Source organism: Narcine bancroftii, chromosome 3 (genome assembly GCF_036971445.1).
Source record: "Narcine bancroftii isolate sNarBan1 chromosome 3, sNarBan1.hap1, whole genome shotgun sequence".
In the NCBI taxonomy this organism is placed as follows: Eukaryota; Metazoa; Chordata; class Chondrichthyes; order Torpediniformes; family Narcinidae; genus Narcine; species Narcine bancroftii.
This window is the reverse complement of record NC_091471.1, coordinates 295,647,819-295,663,442: the sequence shown is the minus strand read 5'-3', so window position 1 is coordinate 295,663,442 and position 15,624 is coordinate 295,647,819. Positions and strand designations below refer to the sequence as shown.

The window sequence follows — 15,624 nt, the reverse complement described above, 5'->3', positions numbered from 1 at the left end:
GACCCAAAACAGCACCCAATATTCCAAATTTGGCCTCACCAAATGTGATAGTACAGATCTATCACCAATGTACATAGTGTATATAGTTACTGTATCTAGACTGTGCTTACAGCGATTGGATGAGAGCTAAGCCACACCTATTGTTTGGGCCTTAAAGGGTTGTGTCCCTAGCCAGGTCGGATCATTCCGGACTGGTCGGCCACCTGTGAAGAGCTCCGGTCTTTTGCTAATAAAAGCCTTGGTTTGGATCAACAAGTCTTTGGTTCTTTCGACGAGCTCTACACCAATGTCTTATACAACTTCATTACAACATTCCAAATCAAATACTTTGATTTATGAAGGCCAGTGTGCCAAAAGCTCTCTCTCCTAAGTACCTGTAACAGAACAAGTACCGAAGTTTGGACCTGGGCTGTGGTCTGTCATCTTGTGCTTATCTGTATACCGCTCTTGGGCAGCTGTATATAAACCACTTATACTCTCAGTACAATTCCAGCCAGCAGCTTTCTTGGGTATCTGTTATCCTGGATACATCCTTCAATAAGTCAATCCCGTGTATCCATCTTTTAATGTATCAGATTTCTCAGCTTTCCTCAGCTCTTTATCCTTTAATCTCTCTAACTTCCTGTGCCTTGGAGATGGCTCCCTGGGGTGGCACTTGGTGTCAGTGTGACGACCCAAGTACATGGAGTGAAGAGGGAGTTTGGCAAGTCACTCGTTCTGTGGAGCAGCAAGTGAAACAACAGCTCCCACATTGAGCTCAATGCTGACAGCCAAACAGCTGAAACTGTGCAATTGATTATAAATAGCTTTGTAAGACTTTACCATATTTATAGATCCAGTCAGTAATCTGTTACCCAGTCTTTGCACATCTCCAATGGTGGAATGTTTCCAATGGAATCCAAAGTAAACTTCAATGAATTCCGGATGGAAAACTCTCACTCAGATTCCAAATGATGGGATATGTTGTGAACAATATTAACAAAGGGCAGGGATCAGTGCTGGATTCACTGTGCCAGTGGACCATGGAGGAGATTATCTAACAGGATTGAGATGGACTGGTAAAATGGGGCTCTGAAATGGCTAACGGAATTGAACTTGGACAAGAGTAATGTTGGTAGATTAACTTGGGCAGGATGTACACAGTGAATGGTGGGACCCTGGGGAGTGTTGTAGAATAAAGAGACTTGAGATCCAGGTACATAATTACCTGAAAGTGACACTGCAGGTGAACAAGGAGGTGAGAAGGCACTTGACACACTTCCCTTCATCGGTCTGGACATTGAGGGACGTCATGTTACAACTGTACAAGACATTAGTGATACTGCTGTAGCTCTATAAATCTCAGGTGAGATTAAATATTGTGTTCAGTTCTGGACACCTCATTACAGGAAAGATGTGGAAGCTATGAAGAGGGTGCAGAGATTTACCAGGACGTTGCCTCATAAGTCTCATGAGGCAAGGTTTGCAGAGCTAGGGATTTTCTCTTTTGGAGCAAAGAAGGATGAGAGGCGGGGGGGGGGGGGGGGTGCGGAGTAGCGAATACCAGAGAACATCTCTGCAAAGTGAAGGGAGGAAAGTTTAGGGGAGACATCAGGGATACGTTTTTTACATGGAGAGTTGGGGGAGTCTGAATGCATTGCTCGTGGGTGGTGATGGTAGCTGAAACATTAGGGGCATTTGAGAGACTCTTAAGACAGGCACACGGATAAAAGAAAAATAGAAGGTTATGAGGTAGGGAGGGCTTAGTTTTTTTTTAGCTCGGCACAACAACTGTGCTATAATGTTCTATGTACACTTGAAATATTGTGCACAGTTCTGGTTACCCAGCTACAGGAAAGATATCATTAAGCTGGAAAGAGTGCAGAAACATTCAAGAAGGAAGGTTTGAATTAAAAGGAGAGGCAGAAGAGGCTGTGACATTTGTCCCTGAGAGATGTTCCAAAGCATCTTAAATACTATCATATCTGCTTCAACCTCCACTCCTGACAGCCCATTCCACACACACATCAGTCTCTGTGTAAAAGGTTTGCTCTGCACACCTTTTTTTAAGTTTCTCCCCTACTTTACTTGAAGTGCATGTTCTCTCGTGTGTTACATGTTTATCCTGGGAAAAAGATCTGTCTACCCTCTCTCTGCTTCTCTATTTGCAATAATTAATTTTTAGAAAGTTTTGGACAAATGCCTGGATATAATAGCTTTAGAAGGATTTGATGAGCTTAGAAGGCAAATGGGAGTAGTGTGGGTGAACATTTGGTCAATATGGGCAAGTTGAGCTGAAGGCCTGTGTCAATGCTGTACAACGATGATTGTCATACAATTACTATATATATTCATGCAATAGTTGAGTTTTTTGGACCAATTTTTCGAGTCAAATTTGGGGGTGTCAGTGGGCCATACTTTTGACCTTGTTAGGTACCTGCGTCGTTCAAAGTGGCAGGAACTCGGATGGCCAGGACCAGGTGATAAATCTGCACATGGGACTTTGGGAGCTCAGATGGGCGGTCGGGGAAAGGGTTCATGGTTGGGGCATCAGGTGCTTGGGTGGGTGAGCGGTTGGGGCCAAAAATAGGAGGGTCAAATTGATTTTTGGGCAAAAACAGGTGGGTGGTGGGGGGGGGGGTGGTGTTAACTATTATACCAGTATAAACTTCTATCAGATCTCCAATCAGGCTCTCATGCTTGAGAAAACAACATGTTTGTCTAACATCTCCCCATTGCACACAACCTCGACTCTAGGCAACATCCTGGTAAATCTCTTGTGTTTGTTTTTTTAAAGCCTCCACATCCTCCCTAATTATTCTTTCTGATCCTTTCCCTTACCGCTGATGTGAGGCTTACTGGCCTAGAATTTCCTGGACTACCTGTTTCTCTGTTCTTCAACAAAGATGCAACATCAGCCCTTCTCCAGTCCTATGGGGCCCCTCCTGTTGCTCGTGATGATGCAAAGATCTTTGTCAAGTCCCCAGCAATATCTTTCCTTGCCTCTTTCAATAACCAGGTTATTGATGTGGTTGCATCATTACAGGAAGGATGTGGAAGCTTTTGAGAGGGTGCAGAGGAGATTTACCAGGATGCTGTCTGGATTAGAGAACATGTCTTGTGTGGGAGGGTTGAATGAGTTAGGACTTTTTTTCTTTAGAACAATGAAGGATGACAGGTGACCTAATAGACGTCTTCAAATTATCAGTGGCAGCACCTTTTTTCCCCAGGAGGCAATGGCCAATGGCAGAGAACATCTGTTGAAGTTGAGTGGAGGAAAGTTTAGGGAGATGTAACACAAGAAATGGAGGGTGGCTGGAATGCATTGCTGGGGTTGGTGATGAAGGGTGGTACAATGGGAATCTTTAAAAGACTCTTAGATGTAAGAAACTGTCAGAACATGGCCTTTAGGGGAGGGAAGGGTTAGAAGGATGTGGAATGGGTTTATATAGGTCAGCACAACGTTGTGGCATAAGAGCTTGTATTAAATTTAAATTTAGACGTATAGCACAGTAACAGGCACTTTTGACCCATAAGCTCATGCCACCCAATTACACTCAATTAACCTCCCACCCCAGTACGTTTTGAAGGGTGAGAGGATACCAAAGCCCCTGGAGGAAACCCACACAGACACACTCAGCAGGTTAAACAGTGCACTTTATCTTCTTTCTTTGGCTTGGCTTCACGGACGAAGATTTATGGAGGGGGTAAAAGTCCACGTCAGCTGCAGGCTCGTTTGTGGCTGACAAGTCCGATGCGGGACAGGCAGACACGGTTGCAGCGGCTGCAGGGGAAAATTGGTTGGTTGGGGTTGGGTGTTGGGTTTTTCCTCCTTTGCCTTTTGTCAGTGAGGTGGGCTCTGCGGTCTTCTTCAAAGGAGGTTGCTGCCCGCCAAACTGTGAGGCGCCAAGATGCACGGTTTGAGGCGATATCAGCCCACTGGCGGTGGTCAATGTGGCAGGCACCAAGAGATTTCTTCAGGCAGTCCTTGTACCTTTTCTTTGGTGCATCTCTGTCACGGTGGCCAGTGGAGAGCTTGCCATATAACACGATCTTGGGAAGGCGATGGTCCTCCATTCTGGAGACGTGACCCACCCAGCGCAGCTGGATCTTCAGCAGCGTGGACTCGATGCTGTCGACCTCTGCCATCTCGAGTACTTCGACGTTAGGGATGAAAGCGCTCCAATGGATGTTGAGGATGGAGCGGAGACAACGCTGGTGGAAGCGTTCTAGGAGCCGTAGGTGATGCCGGTAGAGGACCCATGATTCGGAGCCGAACAGGAGTGTGGGTATGACAACGGCTCTGTATACGCTTATCTTTGTGAGGTTTTTCAGTTGATTGTTTTTCCAGACTCTTTTGTGTAGTCTTCCAAAGGCGCTATTTGCCTTGGCGAGTCTGTTGTCTATCTCATTGTCGATCCTTGCATCTGATGAAATGGTGCAGCCGAGATAGGTAAACTGGTTGACCGTTTTGAGTTTTGTGTGCCCGATGGAGATGTGGGGGGGCTGGTAGTCATGGTGGGGAGCTGGCTGATGGAGGACCTCAGTTTTCTTCAGGCTGACTTCCAGGCCAAACATTTTGGCAGTTTCCGCAAAGCAGGACGTCAAGCGCTGAAGAGCTGGCTCTGAATAGGCAACTAAAGCGGCATCATCTGCAAAGAGTAGTTCACGGACAAGTTTCTCTTGTGTCTTGGTGTGAGCTTGCAGGCGCCTCAGATTGAAGAGACTGGCATCCGTGCGGTACCGGATGTAAACAGCGTCTTCATTGTTGGGGTCTTTCATGGCTTGGTTCAGCATCATGCTGAAGAAGATTGAAAAGAGGGTTGGTGCGAGAACACAGCCTTGCTTCACGCCATTGTTAATGGAGGAGGGTTCAGAGAGCTCATTGCTGTATCTGACCCGACCTTGTTGGTTTTCGTGCAGTTGGATAATCATGTTGAGGAACTTTGGGGGACATCCGATGCGCTCTAGTATTTGCCAAAGCCCTTTCCTGCTCACGGTGTCGAAGGCTTTGGTGAGGTCAACAAAGGTGATGTAGAGTCCTTTGTTTTGTTCTCTGCACTTTTCTTGGAGCTGTCTGAGGGCAAAGACCATGTCAGTAGTTCCTCTGTTTGCGCGAAAGCCGCACTGTGATTCTGGGAGAATATTCTCGGCGACACTAGGTATTATTCTATTTAGTAGAATCCTAGCGAAGATTTTGCCTGCAATGGAGAGCAGCGTGATTCCCCTGTAGTTTGAGCAGTCTGATTTCTCGCCTTTGTTTTTGTACAGGGTGATGATGGTGGCATCACGAAGATCCTGAGGCAGTTTTACTTGGTCCCAACAAAGCTTGAAAAACTCATGCAGTTTGGCATGCAGAGTTTTGCCGCCAGCCTTCCAGACCTCTGGGGGATTCCATCCATACCTGCTGCTTTGCCATTTTTCAGTTGTTCGATTGCCTTATATGTCTCATCCAGGGTGAGGACCTCATCCAGCTCTAGCCTTAGGGGCTGTTGAGGGAGCTGAAGCAGGGCGGAATCTTGGACTGAGCGGTTGGCACTGAAAAGAGATTGGAAGTGTTCTGACCATCGGTTGAGGATGGAGATCTTGTCGCTGAGGAGGACTACAGTAAAGATAAAGACACATAACCAACGTTTCGTGCTTGAGCTCTTCATCAAGGGATGAGCAAAATGTAGGCAGGATCTTGAACTTGGGCACCTGACTACATTTTGGTTGTCCCTTGATGAAGGGCTCAAATCTGAAATGTTGGTGTCTTTACCTTTGCTGTATAAAACGGTCAACCAGTTTACCTATCTCGGCTGCACCATTTCATCAGATGCAAGGATCGACAATGAGATAGACAACAGACTCGCCAAGGCAAATAGCGCCTTTGGAAGACTACACAAAAGAGTCTGGAAAAACAACCAACTGAAAAACCTCACAAAGATAAGCGTATACAGAGCCGTTGTCATACCCACACTCCTGTTCGGCTCCGAATCATGGGTCCTCTACCGGCACCACCTACGGCTCCTAGAACGCTTCCACCAGCGTTGTCTCCGCTCCATCCTCAACATCCATTGGAGCGCTCACACCCCTAACGTCGAGGTACTCGAGATGGCAGAGGTCGACAGCATCGAGTCCACGCTGCTGAAGATCCAGCTGCGCTGGATGGGTCACGTCTCCAGAATGGAGGACCATCGCCTTCCCAAGATCGTATTATATGGCGAGCTCTCCACTGGCCACCGTGACAGAGGTGCACCAAAGAAAAGGTACAAGGACTGCCTAAAGAAATCTCTTGGTGCCTGCCACATTGACCACCGCCAGTGGGCTGATAACGCCTCAAACCGTGCATCTTGGCGCCTCACAGTTTGGCGGGCAGCAGCCTCCTTTGAAGAAGACCGCAGAGCCCACCTCACTGACAAAAGGCAAAGGAGGAAAAACCCAACACCCAACCCCAACCAACCAATTTTCCCTTGCAACCGCTGCAATCGTGTCTGCCTGTCCCGCATCGGACTGGTCAGCCACAAACGAGCCTGCAGCTGACGTGGACTTTTTACCCCCTCCATAAATCTTCGTCCGCGAAGCCAAGCCAAAGAAAAATAAAGTGCACTGTGTGACCTGCTGAGTGTCTCCAGAAATGTGTTTTTACGTCAGTCATGGTGACTTCAGACTTTTGGATTTTACTTCATCCGGGGATATACCCCATCAGGTCCAGGAGACTTTACCACTTAAATGCTTCTCATTAGACTCAACAAAACCTTTTTCTTGAAATAGAATAATGAATCAAAATAATAACAATTTCGGACCTGGTAATTATTCCTGGGACGACCTATTGCTTATCACTCACCAACCTGAAAACAATCCATTTACCCTGATTTCCCTGCTTTCAGTTTGCCAAACCGATCCGCTGTCCGCTGACTGTGGTAGAGTATCAACCAGAATGCAAACTCCTGTAACCTTGCCCCCCCCACCGGCGCTTCCTGTCCCTACTTCTATCTCTCTGATGTAAGGTGATGTAAAGGGTCCTGCATAGGACTCTGGAGCAGAGAAGGATTTTCTCTCACATTTATTACTCCAGAGCTCTGAAGCAGGTCACCTGATCAGAACCACTTTGGTGTTTACAGTAGCTGGCTCTGTGTAATCTGGTAACTGTATGTACAGCAACAGAAAAGAGGTTTGATAGGAACCGACAGGGATGTGAAAGGTGCTTCAGAAATGCAGGCCTTCCTTCTGCACGGAGCATTTTCTATGCCAAATGCAGGCAAACTTTGTCAGCATGGACCAGCTGGGCCAAAGGGCCTGCTTCTGGCTGTTAAAACCCTGACTCTCTTTAAAAAGCCTCAGCAGAGCTGGTGATGACTTCGTTTTGCAAATTGTTTTGATTTTGGGTGTGATTGTAACTGACAGAGGGTTTAACTGCAGGCAGCCGTGCTTGAGCCAAGCAGGAGTGTCAGAACAAAATAGCTCAAAAACAGCATGAGGAAATGTGTTAATGTCCCAGCATCAAAATGGAACATGAGAAGGCGTTTCATGGGAGTGCGCCAGAAAGCCACCATTGCCTCATTCGGTGCCTGCTGGCATGGTTCCAGGGACTTTTGCTGTTCCGGAATCCTTGTGCCTGCATAGTCCACACTGTAGTTCCTGACCTAGACCAAGGGGTAGAGGGCAGCTGTCACAGTACAGGAGACTGTCACAGTACAGGAGGCTGGTGTTTTTTTAAATTAAGGTTAGGTCTCTGCTTCTTCTGTTACCGTTTTTTCCCAAGTGGAAGGACTCGTTTACAATGACAAGATTTTGCGGTGAATTTGAACATAGAACAGTACAAAAATTTGGGGGTAGGTGGGTGTACAGTTAGTGTAGCAGTTAGTCAAATGCAATTACACAACACCAGCATTTAGGAATGGGGTTTGAATCCCGCACTGTCTGTAAGGAGTTTTTACGTTCTCCCTGTGTCTGTGTGGGTTTCCTCCAGGGGCTTTGGTATCCTCCTACCCTTCAAAACGTACTGGGGTGGGAGGTTAATTGAGTGTAATTGGGTGGCATGAGCTTATGGGTCAAAAGTGCCTGTTACTGTGCTGTACGTCTAAATTTAAATTTAATACAAGCTCTTAAGCCACAATGTTGTGCTGACCTATATAAACCCACTCCACATCCTTCTAACCCTTCCCTCCCCTAAAGGCCATATTCTGACAGTTTCTTACACCTAAGAGTCTTTTAAAGATTCCCAATGTACCACCCTTCACCACCAACCCCAGCAATGCATTCCAGCCACCCTCCATTTCTTGTGTTAAAAAAAACTTACAACTCCCTAAACTTTCCTCCACTCAACTTCAACAGATGTTCTCTGCCATTGGCCATTGCCTCCTGGGGAAAAAAGGTGCTGCCACTGATAATTTGAAGACGTCTATTAGGTCACCTGTCATCCTTCATTGTTCTAAAGAAAAAAAGTCCTAACTCATTCAACCCTCCCACACAAGACATGTTCTCTAATCCAGACAGCATCTCCTCTGCACCCTCTCAAAAGCTTCCACATCCTTCCTGTAGTGATGCAACCACTGCCAAACATAAGTGTTGAAAACCAGAGTTTTGGAGAGCGGCAAAGAAGCAAAGAAAATACTTTGAATGTTTTGTAAGAGGCATTTTAAAGATCTAATTCCCTTTGAATATATCTAATGAAATGAGCTTGACAACTTTCTCTGGTAGGGTGTTTGACAAGTTCACAACTCTGAATGAAGTATTTTCTCCTTGTCTCACTTGAGTATCAGAATCAGTATTTATTGTCATGAACACATCATGAAATTTGTTGATTTATGGCAGCCTCACAGTGCAAACATTTATATAAACCACCTTACAAAAATAAATAAAAATACTGGATGAAAAGTCAAAGTAAGGCAGAGTCTTTGGTTCATTTTTCGGCTCCTGTACCTTTTTCCTGATGGAGGTAGAGTGAACAGGGCATGGCCTGAGTGGTTGGGGACCTTGAGGATAGAGGCTGCTTTTTTAAGACACCACCTCATATACATGTCCTCGATGGAGTGTAGAGCCTGTGATGTCGTAGGCCGAGTTATCAACCTCCTGGAGTTTTATTCTTGCCTACGCTATGGCACCTCCGTACCAGACATTGATGCAACCAGCCAGAATGCTCTCCATAGTATACCTAAAGAAGTTTACGAGAGTATTCAGTGACATACTGTCTTGCCTCAAGCACCTCACTAAGTACAGCTGGCTGCTGAGCCTTTTTTGTGATTGCATCGACGTGGCGGTTCCGGCATCAGTCCTCGGAGATGTTCACACCCAGGAATTTGAAGTTCTTTATCCTCCCCACTACTGAGCCCTCGATGAGGACTGGTTTGGGTTTTTCTGACTTCTTTCTGAAGTCCACAATCATCTATCTCTTTTGTTATGAGATTTATGCTCACAAAACAACTTCTATCACTGAGTCTTGGAACACATGACAACAAAATAGAACGAGACTGTGATCCCTTTTCCTGGATTTTCTCAATATTGAACTTTTACTGTCTCTAACATGTCTTGTCCTGCAAGAATTTTATGTCTCTATGATCCCCTCTCGTACTTCTAAATTTCAGTGAGTATAATCCCAGTCTATCCAGCCTGTTTTCATTTGTCAGTCCTGCTGTCCCAGTGTGGCCAACCTTTGCCGCACCATTCAATAGCAAGAGTGTCCTTCTTCAGGTCAGGAGCCCAAAGCTGCACAAAATACTCAAGGTGTGGCCTCACCAAGTCCCTGTAAAACTGCTGAAATACCTTCCTGCTTCTACATTCAAAGCCTCTTGCAATAAATGCCAATATACCATTCACCACCTGCTGTGCTTGCGTTTCACCCTTCACTGATTGATGCACCGTGAACCCCAGGTCTCGTTACACCTCCCTCTTTCCCCATTTGTCACCATTCAGATAATAATCTGCCTGCCTGTTGTTGCCAACCAAGTGAACAACCTCACATTTATCTACAATACACTTCATCTGCCATTCTCCTAATCTGAGCAAGTCTGCAGCCTTTTGGAATCTTTCTCACAGTTCATACTGCCCTCCTTCTGAGTCATCTGTAAACTCAAATATTATATCCATCCGCCCCTCTATCATCCTTCCATCCATCCCACCCATACATCCTTCCCTCCATCTTTCCATCCCCTCATCCATTTCTCAATCCCTTCTCAAATCTTTCCATCTCTCCCTCTCTCCATCTATTCCTGTGTCCAAAATCTTTGGATCAAAATGGATTAAAACATTTCAAAATGCTTGAAAAAATGATCAGTTAGTTCCAAGCAAAGGAAGCATGAGAGCACTGTTGGCTGCGGGCATGGAACTGGCACATTCCTTCACCCTCTTGAAACCTCACTGATGGGAGGAGGGAGAAGAGAGTGTGTCCAGAGTGTGACGGGTCCATCAGTCTGTTGGCTCCTTTTCTAGGCAGTGGGAGATGGAGTCCGTGGAGGGGAGGGAGGTTTGCATGGTGCTTTGAACTGTATTCACCACCTTGAGCAGCTTGAGTGAGCAGCTCCTGTCCCATGCTGTGATGCATCCAGCAAGTTTATGTTTAATGGAGCACCGTGGAGGGGTTGATGGGCGGGGATGGGCGGGAAGGGGAACAGGCCCAACTTCCTTAGTCTTCAAAGATAGAGGTGTTGGTGCACTTCCCCGACCATCGTGTCAACATAGTTTGTACAGATCATGTCATAGGAGATGTAAGAACCCAAAGCTATCCACATTTTTCACTTCAGCACTATTGATTTGGGCAGGGGTGTGGTATCAGTCCTCTCTCCTGGTTAACATCTTATTGATATTGGGAGAGAGCAGACATCTAAGTACAATGCCACCAGACTTGCAATCTCCTTTCCTGTATTCTAACTCATAATTATTTGATACCCAATCTATGAATGTGGTGCCACCAGCATATTTGAAGGTAGATTTAGAACTGTATTGGCTGTCGAGCTCTTGGGTGTAGAGCAGTTGTTCTCAAGCTTTTTCTTTCCACACACATACCACTTTAAGTATTCCTTATGCCATCAGTGCTCTGTGATTAGTCAGGGATTGATTAAGGTGGGATGTGAGTGGGAAGGGAAGGTTGAAAATCACTGCTCTAGACCCAATTGTTACTGAAATATTTTGCTTGAGAAAAATTGTCATTGGCCCATGAAACCGTGCACATAACAAGTTAATTAGGTACGATTAAAGCACCTGACTAATTACGGAGCACCTATGGCATAGGGAATACTTAAAGTGGTATGTGAGAGGAAAGAAAAAGCTTGAGAATCACTGATGTAAAGGGAGTGAAGTCCTGAGAACACATCTTTGCTGAGCACTGATGTTGACTGCAATCATGTTGAAGATATTATTACCCATCATCACTGATGGGTAATTGTGTCCAGTTGCGGAGCTCGGGGGTGGGTGGAAGGGTTGGGGTTGTGAGGTTTAGATCCTGACAACATTTGGACCCGATTTTCCTGGACCCTGTGGTATTGAAAAGTAGTGTGTGTGTGTGTGTGTGTGTGTGTGTGTGTGTGTGTGTGTGTGTGTGTGTGTGTGTGTGTGTGTGTGTGTGTGTGTGTGTGTGTGTGTGTGTGTGTGTGTGTGTTGTGCACGCGCGCGCGCGCGTGCGCTGCTGGGCTATGTTTTGATATTGACACCAAGGTGTTGTTTGTCTCCACATACAGAGATCACAGATTGATGATTTCGTGTGAAGGAAAAAGCATTATCCAAGAGTTTAAATTGCTGGGATATGACTTTATTAATGAGTTTGTGGGCAGATTCTGTGAGTGTTTAATATTAATTTTTGAAGTGAGATCAGGAGGGCCATCACATCAAAAGGCCAAATCAAGTGTAAGGATGTTGGACCCTTTGTTGAATCATATGCACATCCTTCAAATCACTTCATGGCACGCAGACTCCATCTGCCAACATAGACACTCTCTTTTCAATTCAATCAATTAGCTCAAATTCCCGAGAAACTTATCAGAAAGGTGAAAAGTTGGAAAGGATTAGCACAACATGATTCCCTTATGGAAATGATCAGTTTGTTTAGTAATTTTGAAATAGATTAACTCTTTCTTGTCACATAAGAACATAAGAAATATGAGCCATTTGGCCCGTTGAGCATGGTCTGCCATTCAATGTAATCATGGCTGATCTGATGATCTGCTCAACTCCACCCTCCTGCCTTTTCCCCATCACCCTTAGTTCCCTTACAATGTAGAAATCTATCTAACCTTGTTTTAAATATATTTACTTAGGTTACCTCCACTGCTTCAATGGACAGCGAATCCCACAGATTCCCCACCTTCTGGGAGAAACAGTTCCTCCTTATCTCTGTCCTAAATTTACTATTCTGAATCTTGAGGCTATGTCCCCTAGTTCTGGTCTCCCCTACTAAAGTAAACAACTATTTTATCTATGCCTTTCATAATTCTATATAAGATCCCCTCTCATTCTTCTAAATTCCAGTGAGTACAGTTCCAGATGACTCAATCTATCCTCATAGGCCAACTGCTTCATCCGTGGAATCAACCTGGTGAACCTCCTCTGCACACCTCCAAAGCCGGTACATCCTTCCTCAAGTAAGGAGACCAGAACTGTGCATAATATTCCAGATGCGGTCTCACCAGTACTTTGTACAGTTGCAGCATAACCTTCCTGCTTTTAAATTCAATCTCTCACGTGACACTGATACTGCGCCAGCAAATGGGACAGGGGTTCAAATCCTGCATTTTCAGTAAGGAGTTTGTACATTCTCCCTTTGTCTGAATGGGTTTTCCATGGGGACTCCGGTTTCCTTACACAATTCAAAACATACTGGGGCTTGTAGGTCAATTGGGTGGCACAGACTCATGGGCCGAAATGCCCTGTTACCGTGCTGTAAAAATTAAAAAAATTAAAATTCCATATGCCTTCTTGATGGCCTGCTGCACCTGCCAACCAACCCTCTGCAATTCATGAACAAGCCCTCCCATGTCAGCATACTGCAATCGCTTGCCATTTAAATACTATTCTGATCTTCCATTATTCCTTCCAAGGTGGATAACCTCACATTTACCTGCATTGTTCTCCATCTGCCAGACACTTGCAAACTCAATTAACTTACTTATATCTCTCTGCAGTCTCTCCATATCCTCTGCACAATTTGCTTTTCCACTCAATTTAGTGTCATCATCAAACTTAGATAACTGCACACAGTCCCCTCTTCCAGATCGTTTATGTATATCACAAACATATAGTACTCTGAGGACTTTTACCTTTCAATTTATGGTGCAGTCGTGCATTCCCAGTGAGCAGGTGCCAGATCCACTGATGGGATCCTCAACCATGCCTTTCAAAATGAGAGTACAGTACATCGGGCTTCTTGATCATCAGACACTGGACTGTTCTTTCCTCCCAAACCACGGCCCAAGGATACCTAATTGAATGATATCGCTCCCAAATGCCAATGGGTGAATGAGGAAGTGTCCCAGGGGGCAGGGCATTCACTTTGGCAACTGGACACAATGAAGAGTAGCAGAGGGGCTGTGGCAAACTGACGGAGTTGATGCCAGGCAATCACCAGGATTTAAGAGAGGAAATGGAGGTAAAGAAATTGGATGGTTTTAAATTTTATGGATAAATAAAATGGCAAAAAGATAAATGAAGATGGTGAGACTGCAGTGTTGTGTGGAGTTCTGGCTGCAAAACTATCAGAAGGAAGTCATTAAGCTATAAAAGGTGTTGAAAAGATTCATATTGTTGCTGGGTTTGGAGGGTTTGAGTGAGGAGAGTCTGGATAGGTTGAAGTTTTCTTCAAGATAAGCTGAGAGATGACCTTGTGGAAGTTTATAAAATCATGAGGTGTGCAGAGAAAGTGGATGTCCACAACTTTTTTTTATCCAGAGTAGGGGAATCTAAATTTAAGGTGAGAGGGGATAGATTTTTAAAAAATCCTGAGGCTTGCTTATTTCACATGAAGGGTGGTGGGTATATAGAACAAGCAGCCATAGGAAATGGTAGAAGCAAGGACAATTGTATGGTTTAAAAGGCATCTAGACGGGTACTTGGACAGGAAAGATACAGAGATATATGGGTCAAATGCAGACAAATGGGATTAGCTCATGGGGTCAACTTCTCAGCACGGAGGTGTCTACAATCAGGGCTAATATTGTGCCTGAAGTTCACAATCTCCTAACTCACCTGGTATCCACACACTAATCCTACCCTTGAATACACTCAATGACTGCACACAAGACCTCCGGGAGAGGGGCTTCACAGGATTCCAAGGAAATAACTTTTTCCTCATCTCAGATCAACATTCCAGATGCCTACCTTTGTGCCGAGTCCCCTGTTCCACAGTATCCAGCCTGAACAACATCCACCCTGTTAATCTTCTGAAGAGTTTTATGTTCCTTAGGACATCCCTTAAGTAAATAAGGTGGTAACGAAGGTATATGGCTCACTTGCCTTCATCATTTGGAGTATAAATTAAAGGGGTTAGCCTATGAGGAGAGATTGGATTGTCTGCGACTGTACTCACTAGATTCAGAAGAATAAGAAGGGATCTTATAGAAATGTATAAAATTATGAAAAGAATAGGTAAGTTTTTTCCATTGGTAGGTGAAACTAAAACTAAAACTAGGAGACATAGCTTCAAGATTTAGGTTAGTAGATTTAGGATGGAGATGAGGAGGAACCGCTTTTCCCAGAGTGATGAATCTATAGAATTCTCTGCCCATCGAAGCAGTGGAGGCGACCTCAGTAAATATATTTAAGACAAGATTGGATAGATTTTTACAAAGTAAGAGAATTAAGAGATCTGGGGAAAATGCAAGTAGGTGGAGATGAGCCTATCATCAGATCAGCCATAATTGAATGGTGGAGCAGGGGCTCGATGGGCCAGAAGGCCTACTCCTGCTCCTATTTCTTACGTTATTGAATGTCAAGAAGTCACATTGCAAACCTAAACATTGAAGTCTTGTGTGCCTTTCTGGTCACCTCATTGTAGGAAGGTTGTGGAGATTTTGGAGAGGGTGCAGATGAGGTTAAGCAGGATGTTGTCTGTATTAAAGAATATTACTTAAAAGGAGAGTTTGGACAAAGTTGGATTGCTTTGGAATATTGAAAGTTAAGGGGAGATGAGATAGAAGTTTATAAATTTATGAGAAGCATTGATTTTGTAGACGAGGGATGGCCAAACTTGCTTAACATAAGAGCCACCAATGTAAACTTTGGAAGTTTGAGAGCCGCAGTCAAGTGATCGCAACCATGCTGACTAAAACTACCATTGTGAGTAGTGGCTGGTACGATTCCTGTCTCAGCCACCTTACTGTATATGCTGTTGTATGGGACAATGATATATCCTGGAATTTCCACCTAAAATGTTGGTTATGAGTGATACCCTTTCAAAAAGGCACCCCTCCCAAACAAAATCTGACACTTCTGACCATGGATGCTGTTAAAAGCAAACCACAATATTTTAGTAAAAAATATTATTTAAAAGTTTAAATTTTATTTGAATATTGTAAAATAAGCCATTGTCAGCTCCAGTAACAGACCATTTAAAACCTGTACAGAGCTGACAGCATTGGATCCCATGGAGGAGCGCTGAGACTTTGCAAATAACTATTGGGCCATGCGCAAGATTATGTTGGAGCTGGCAAGAAGATTCAGAGGAGATGCAACTTCATT

General features: G+C 44.7%; 1 long non-coding RNA gene across 1 annotated transcript in view; it reads left to right on the top strand.

Annotated features, from left to right (window-relative positions):
- LOC138758935 (uncharacterized) overlaps window positions 1–15,624 on the top strand; it is a 27,006-nt gene extending 11,382 nt beyond the window's left edge. The window contains exon 3 of the long non-coding RNA XR_011354539.1: window positions 15,510–15,624. This is a non-coding gene — a long non-coding RNA (uncharacterized lncRNA). The remainder of the gene's footprint in view (window positions 1–15,509) is intronic.